General features: G+C 37.5%; 1 long non-coding RNA gene across 1 annotated transcript; it reads left to right on the forward strand.

The window, feature by feature from the left end:
* Positions 1-1,359: 1,359 nt before the first annotated feature.
* LOC116884433 lies at positions 1,360-4,328 on the forward strand. The gene is made up of 2 exons (XR_004385870.1): positions 1,360-1,690; positions 4,048-4,328. It is a non-coding gene; the product is annotated as an uncharacterized LOC116884433 (long non-coding RNA).
* The last annotated feature ends 4,130 nt before the right edge of the window (positions 4,329-8,458 follow it).

Here is an 8,458-nt window from a genome sequence, read left to right on the forward strand (position 1 = left end):
AGCAGAGAGCAGCTGCAGGCCGGGATCCGCGGGTGTGGGACATCCAGTAAACACAGGATGTGCCAGGTCCTAGAGGAATTCTGCCTCCGTGTGTCCCGAGATCACCAGGCCGCTTTCTTGCAGCAGAAAAGTTGGTCTTACCTGTGGACCCGAGGCTCAAGTTTGCTCGCGGGGTGCTGCCCACCCCAGGTTACCTTTCATTATTCCATGAATCATTATCCCGAGATGATAACCCCTTGATTCTTAGAGAGAAAAAAACAAACACAAGCACAGACCTCACCCTCGAATTACAATTCTTACCTAACTCTCTCTGTCCAGGCTGACCTTTGATTCAGGAATCTACCTACCTTTGTAATCATAAACAAACAAACAAACAAAGAAACAAAACACATATTTGGGTAGGATCTTGCCCTATGATCACCACTCCTGAAACAACTATCTCCTTCCTTAGCATCTTTCTGACAAGCTAGATCACAGTTGATCTGTCTCTGTTCCTTTATATTTGTCAAGATCCTTATAGAACTCATATTCTATCCTTATATTTTGCAGAATTGAAAAATTATATATATATATAATTCATGTATTCAGAGTTCATTCCCACAGCCTTAAGGGCTTTCCTGAAATTCACAGAGGTCTACCATTTTGCTGAGACATTAGCCACACCCTCACTCCTGTCTTTGATTATCATGGAGTCATTAACCTTGGCAGAGAGGACATCTCCCAAAGGAGGAATGTGAAAACATGTATACTAATATATAACAAGCTTTATTCCCACAGCAACCATCAACACTTGTAGAGGCCCATGTGTAGCACCCACCTCGTCCGGCAAGGAAGACGCAACACCCTCGGATCCTTGTCAACAGCCTTTATTGCAGGACACCTTCATTGCTGATATGGGGACCTCGAGCAGCGAAAGCGCTCGCCTTATATACACAACAGTATGCTAATAATCCTTCAGGGATTGGCAGGGCACGGGTCATCCCACTATCACCCCACTGTCATCCCACTATCACCCCACTACTTGTCCTCCAGGGATTGGCGGAGAATGAATCACCTCACTAGCATGGTACCGCCCCTCATTAGCATATTACTGGCCAACTGACACCAGGTGCAAAACCTGCACATGTGTAGTACCGTTGTTCACCAGTTGAGGGCGCCCTACACCCATGCCCTACTGGCTCTGTTCCAGAGGAAGGAAACCGAGTCATACTGCCCCTTGTATGACCAAGCTGGACTCAGCAAGAGGCCATAGGTGAAAATGCAGCCTTAGTATCAGTCGAAGGCCCAGGACTGAAGAAATCATGCAAAGAAGATAAGTGTTGGCACCATGAAGAGAGCATATAAGAGGTTACTAGTGAAAGTGCAGGCAAGGTCAACCAGAAGTCTCTATCATTTCGGAGATGCCAATACTGTGGGATGACCACCAAGTACAGCAGCAGCAGAAGTTGTGTGACAGAATCTGTGAAAGTGAAGCCTGGGTCACCTTGGAGACCTCAAGTTGTTAGAGACCCCAGAGCAATGGGACACCTGCCAAGGAAAGCTGCTAATAGGGAATGGATCCAGCCCAACAGAAAAGAATTGTGTTGCAGTCAACAAAGTGGAAGATAGTTGGAAATCTGAAGCGCACTTTGACATCAGCCATGTAGACACAGAATTTGAATTCTCCCAGCTGGTTTTTAGCCTTGCGTTGGTCAGTATGTCCTTGATATGCTCCCTTTCCTACTTAATGGTGATATATATCTAGGACCATGGCATGTTTGAAGTATGCAATCTGCTTTTTGATTTTATAAGAGATTACAGTTAAAAGATTGGGTGTATCTCAGAAGATACTTTAAATTTTAGACTTTTAAACATTGTTGAAACTGAGATAGACTATGGGAACTTTTGAAGTTGGACTAAACGCATGTTGCATTATGTTATGGCTATGAATCAGACAATAGAGGACAAGGAAAACAGAATGTGGTGGTTTGAAAAGGCATGTCTCCCATACATTCATGTGTTGGAATGTTGGACCATAGGGAGTGGCACTATTAGGAGGTGTAGACTTTTTAGATGAAGTATGTCACCAGTCCAGTGTGAAAAACATCCAGTCTTCTCCTAGTTGCCTGCTGATCAATATGTAATACTCTCAGTTACTTTTCCAGCACCATTGCTACCTGGATGATGCCTTGTTTCCAAACTTAAATCTTTGAAACTATAAGCCATCCCCAATTAAATCTTGTCCTTTATGGGTTGCCTTGGTCATGGTTTCTCTTCACAGAAATAAAAACCCTAGCTAGGAACCCATTTAACCAATTCACATATCTCTCAATGTATCCATTTATGAAAATATAACTAAAACACAAGTATAATGTAAAAATTAAAGGTTTCATGCACTAATTATATAAAAAAAACACAAAAAAAACCCTTGAAGAATTGCAGTTCAGGAGTTTGAACCTTGCTTTGTTTGCATGGGGACAAGAATTTCACATAATGGGTTTAGTTAGAACATTTTCCGGTGTGAACTTTTTAAATACAAACATTGAACCACACAGGGATGTTACATTTGAGCAATGAAAGTTAATTGTATCATTTTTTTCCTATAGAGAAGTAGATGTCTGGCTTTCCACATGCCTCATTCTGACCCATGAGGCCCTGCTGTAGCTCTCTGGACTAATTATGTTGAATTGGTGGTGGCTGGCATATCCTGACTACTGTCTCCAGGGAGATCTAGGGTTGGTGTTTATTTGCTATTGGCTACACAGGAGAGACATTTGCCAGAATTTTCAGGGCAGAGTGATTCTTATATTCTTTAATTTTAAAATATTTTACATTTAACATTCCATTTTGCTTTATTCTTTTGCCACTAGAGAAACTTATATTCTTGTTTTGAATTATGTATCATAAATGTGTTTTAATTACTAGATAATTTTATGACATGGCACAATACTTGCAGATCACTTCAGTAAGAGTAATTCTTGCTATTAGAGAAATAGCACATAAAACTCATAACACGGAGACTCAATACCTTGGTTGTACCGCTTCAAACAGAAGACATCTTGGTAAATCATTTTACCAATTCATGGGACAGATATGAGTACCAATCTGCAGATGTTAAGAGGTAGTACATTTTCAATTCCCCCCTTTTTTAAAATTCTTTATTATTCATTATTCAACATTCTAAAGCATATGCACTTTTTTTTGTATAGGTATATATGTGAAATACACATGCACACATGGAGGTGGATAATTAACTCAGCAGTTAGGAGCACTTGCTGCTCTTCCATAACATTTGAGTTCTGTTCCCACCCCAGATCCAGGGGGTTCAACAACCTTTTCTGGCCTCAGAGGACACACTGAAACATGGAATATGCTCACAAATATAAATCTAATAAAAAAATAATTGTAAAAGTGTATATGTATTTAAAACTCACCCAGACAATACTACAAATGCCCTATATTAAAATTAGTTCTTCATTGTTAAAAAAATCTTTTGTTATTCAAGGGTTCATTTTCTAAATAATAGTCTGTCACCTGATATTTAAAGGAGAGGAAAAGAAAGAATATGAAACATGTCTTGAGTCAGGCAACTGAGTCACTATTTTAAAATTTCTTGTGCAGTTCATTTTATACCTGAACTGAGATCTTGAGATAGATTCGTTAGGTTCAAGGTTACCATGGCAACAAGTCATTATTTCCAAAAGTAATTTGACACATCTCAAGATTTTGGCCCTTCTGTATTCCAACACAGTGCTACAAAGCAAAAAGCGATAGTTAACTTAAGAAATATCTTCAGTAGAGACAGCAAGGGCAAACTGCAATATTGTACTTCAGAGCTGCTCACCCCAGAGGAAACTTAATTGAGAATTTTAGGAAAAGTAGTCTGTCAGGGCACAAACCATGCTGACACCACATTTTATTTTATTATTTTAGATCTGCTGAAGTTCTTGGAAAATTCACATATGATTAGTTGCATTTTTTTCAGTTAAAATTAAAAGCGATAAAATATAAGCAGTAATCAATTTAACGCATCCTTTTTATGTTCTTATTTCTAATGCTAAATCATAGAAATTGTCTTTTACCAGATGACAAGTCCGTTATGCAGCTTCACCTGCACTGTGCCATCCAACAGTCTATCTGTGAGGCTTAATGAAGACAAGAAGATAGATATTCTATAAAGGGTGATTATGAGGATGCACTGACTCTTTCCATCAAATATCTTCTAGTTTCAAAGTATCAAGTATTCACACATCTTTTAAAGCTTTAGGAACTGGAATTCACAGAGAAAATATGAACTGACATTTAAATAAATGAGCATTCATCTCCTGTATGGAAGATAAACTTCAGAAGATGTTTTGTATGTTTTGACTTAATTGTGATGGTCATCAATTTATTTCTACTAGATTTATGTAAACTGACATATTTGAATTCAAATATATTTTTAATGTTAATAAATGAGAATATTAATATTTTAATGAAGGTTTTGTGATTACACTCATACCATCGAAAAATAACTTAGATTTGTGTATCCTCTATGTCCTATATCTATTCTGATTGATTATCCCATCTGATTAAATACAAAACAGAAAGAAAATGACAGAGACTTTTTTTCCTTTTTATATTAAATACAAACATATGACGCAGCTATATCACTCCTTGACATATGCTCAAAACACTTGGCATCTTACTTCAAAGGTAATTGCTCAGAAGTATTCATTTCCACCCCATTCGAAAATAAATGTAAATGAGAAAAACAAACAAACAAAAACCCAAAACCCTAATCACATACATTTTATTCCATTTGTGAATAGATAATGAAAATGTGGTGGATATGCACAATGGAATATTATTCAGTTGTAAGGAGAAATAAAACCATCACATTTGTAGGTAAGTGTGTGGACCTAGAAAAGATTGTATGGAGTAAGATAACCTAGACCCAGAAAGACATCTCTGGTTCTAAGATCCAAATCTTCAGATATTAGTATACAACATGAAGTAAGTTGTTCAACATGTAGTAAGTATAACATGGACACAAGGAAATATAAAGAGACCATAAAGAGTGAGGGGGTTGGAAGATGACTAACAGGTTGCAAATTAAATATACGGAATAGAACAATGGTGAAGGGACTCCAACTGGAGAGAAAGGAGAGATTTAATATAGATTGAGAGGAGGGTAAATACATAACACAAAGGTTATTTGGTAAAGCCTCCAGGAAATATAAATATATATATATATATATATATATATATATATATATGCATATACTTATATACACACATACATATATTAAATAAAGGTAAGTTATTTGGGTTAACAATGGCCCTCACAAGACCTATTGACTAACTCCTACCTCATACTATACATGAAAAACTCCTTTTAGTAAAGTGACTTCCCAAACATTATAGATTATTTTTGAAGCCTTTCACGGCCTCTCAAGTGTTGAAGGTGGGCTAGTATTGCTAAAGACACCACACACCTGGAACATAAGAATTGAATTGGTTCTGACATGAACATTTCCTTTTTTTGCAGTCTAACTTCCATGTTATACTATTCAACTTCCCAAGATGCTAGCAAACAATCATTCTCAGCTTTGACATCTATGAACCAAGGAAATGACCAGCATAGCAAGATAGTCATAAAAGAACGATAAGTAGCTCAATGGCACCCAGTTAAACATCTGATTGGAGTTGAGGCCCAGTCAACAGGAGGAAAATCATTCTTAAAACAAGAAACCTAGCTATCAAGAACACTCCTCCATTGATTGTAGTTGTAAACTTTTACAGCCATTTTGGAAATCAATATGGTGATTTCTGAGAAAATCCGGAACTGATCTATCTCAAGACCTAGATATACCACTCCAGGGCATATACTCAAAAGACCCTCCATCCTAACACAAAGACACTTGCTCAAATATGTTCATAGTAGACTTATTTATAATAGGCAGAAACTGAAAACAACCTAGATGTCTCTCAACTGAAGAATGGATAAAGAAAATGTGATACATTTACACAATGGAATATTACTCAGCTTTTAAAACCAATAGCAATATGACATTTGCAGACAAATAGATGTAACTAGAAAAAAAAAATCATTCTGAGTGAGGTCACCCAGACCCAGACAGAGAAACATGGTATGTATTCACTTATGAATGGATATTAACTGCAAAGTAAAGTATAATCAGGTAACCCACAAATTCAAGACAACTAACAAGGGGAAATGCATAGATCTCCCTGAGAAGGAAAAATACAACAGATTTCAATGGTGGACTGGAGGTTCGAACAGGAGGGATAAGGTGGGGAGAATATGTAGGGAGAGAGCAATAAGAAAGATAACTGGAACTGGGGGGTCAATTCTGGGAGGAAGGTAGAAGCCTAGAACAATGGAAATTCTCAGGAATCTATTAGGATCACCCCAGCTAAGAAGACTCCTAGTAATAGGAGATACAGAACCTGAAATGGCCATCTTCTACAATCAGGCCAGACTTCAAGTGGAGAGTTTGGGATACCAACCAACTACCAAAGCTTCTATTCACAATTTGTCCTGCCAGTAGGATGTGCTTGAGTAAATGTGGCATACTAACTGTGGGGATGGCTAAACCAATGATTGGTCCAACTTTAGACCTATCCCACTGGAGGGAGTTCACCCCTGACCCTGCCTGAAGTACCAGAAACCAGAGTCCTGATGATCTAGGGACCTAGTATAGACTCAAACAAAACTGGGGGTTGGGAGGCCAGACAATGAAATATTTCATAATCATATTCTGCTATTCCTATAGATTGGTCCTTAACCTAATTGTAATCAAAGAGGCTTCATTAAGCAGCTGATATAAACAAATGCTGAGACCCAAGGCCAAACATTAGGTGGAGCTTGGGAATCCTCCTGAAGAAGAGGAGAAAGGATTCTAGGAGCCAGAGGATGCCACCAAGAAACCCAAAGAATCGACAAACCTGGACTCATAGAGGCTCACTGAGACTGAACAGACAACCAGAGAGCCTTCATGGGTCTAACCTAGACCCTCTGTGTCTATATATCTTAGTTGAATAGCTTGGTGATTTTTGTGGGACTCTAACAGAGCAAGAAGGGGGTATTTCTGGAACTTTGTCTGCTTTTGGTATTCTTGTTCTCCTATTGGGTTGCTTTGTTCAGCCTTAATATGAGAGAGGTGACTGATTTTACTGCAATTTGATATACCATGTTTGGTTGACATCTCTGAGAAGCCCAGCCTTTTCTGAAGAGAAACGGAGAAGTAATGGATGGGAAGGAAGAGGCAAGGATGAAGGAGGTGCAAAGAAGAGGGAGTGAGGGGAAAATTCATTCAGGATATAATATATGAGAGAATAAATTAACAAAAAAAATCTATTAACTATGCTTTGCTAGACCAACAATATTCCTTATTACATTCTGAGTCTTATCCATATACACACAGGTAAATGTTGATACCATCCCTCATTAAAGAATCTTCTCTTTGCAGCAAGTGGAAACCATCACAGAAAAACACAATTGGATACAGTGCAGAAATCAAGAGATTGTGAGGACCTCTATATCATAGCTCCTGTATCAGTGGCTAGGGAACATTATGGCAGAGGGGAAAGAAAGATTGAAAGTTCCAGAATGTAAAGAGGGATCTTGTGAAAGAGTCTTTCCTAGAAGTGGCTACATAAATATGACCTGAATAATAGCAATATTAGTGAACATATTAATGTAGAATAGGGAAAATACTCACAGGAGGAAATACAGAGACGAAGAGTAGAACAGGAACTGAAAAATTAATTGGATCTTATCCATTGACAAAGAACTTCAGGTCACTAATAACTTCTTGTAGAAGGAGAATTAACCTCTCCCAAGGGATAAGTATCCTTATTGCTAATCTAGTGAAAAGTGATAGTTCTTGAAGCCATATACACACAAACAATAAAATAGACTCAGCAGTTGTAGTTACACATATTCCTATATATAAATACAAGTATGTATGTTTCTACAATAAAAATAATCTATCATTTGGAGTGGGGAGAATGGGAGAGGTTGAGGGAGGGTATCTAGGAGGGCCTGGATAGAGAAAAAATAGGAATGTAGTGTAATTGTACTTCACTTAAAAACAAAATGTTAAAGACAATGTTAAGCAAAGATATTCCTTGAAGATTGGCATTAATTTCTGGTCAAGACTGCTAACCAGGCTCCTGAAAGGAAGACTATTCACAGAAACAGAGAGAGAGGAAAAAAATGAACCCCATCATGAAGCAGTTTTATTTTTAAATCAAACAATTTTATAATATGAAAATATTACCAATAGCTTCATAGCTTTTACATGGTAATATGTTTATGTACTTGAGCTATCTGATATAAATTTACTGTTATTTTCAATGAAATAATTATATCAATCCAACAGGTTAATGTATATAGAAGGGATTTTTAGATAATATAGGGCTGATTATTTCTGCAGGATTTTAGGCTTCCTGAGACCAGTTTTAATTCCATATA

This window comes from Rattus rattus, chromosome 15 (genome assembly GCF_011064425.1).
Source record: "Rattus rattus isolate New Zealand chromosome 15, Rrattus_CSIRO_v1, whole genome shotgun sequence".
Taxonomy (NCBI): Eukaryota; Metazoa; Chordata; class Mammalia; order Rodentia; family Muridae; genus Rattus; species Rattus rattus.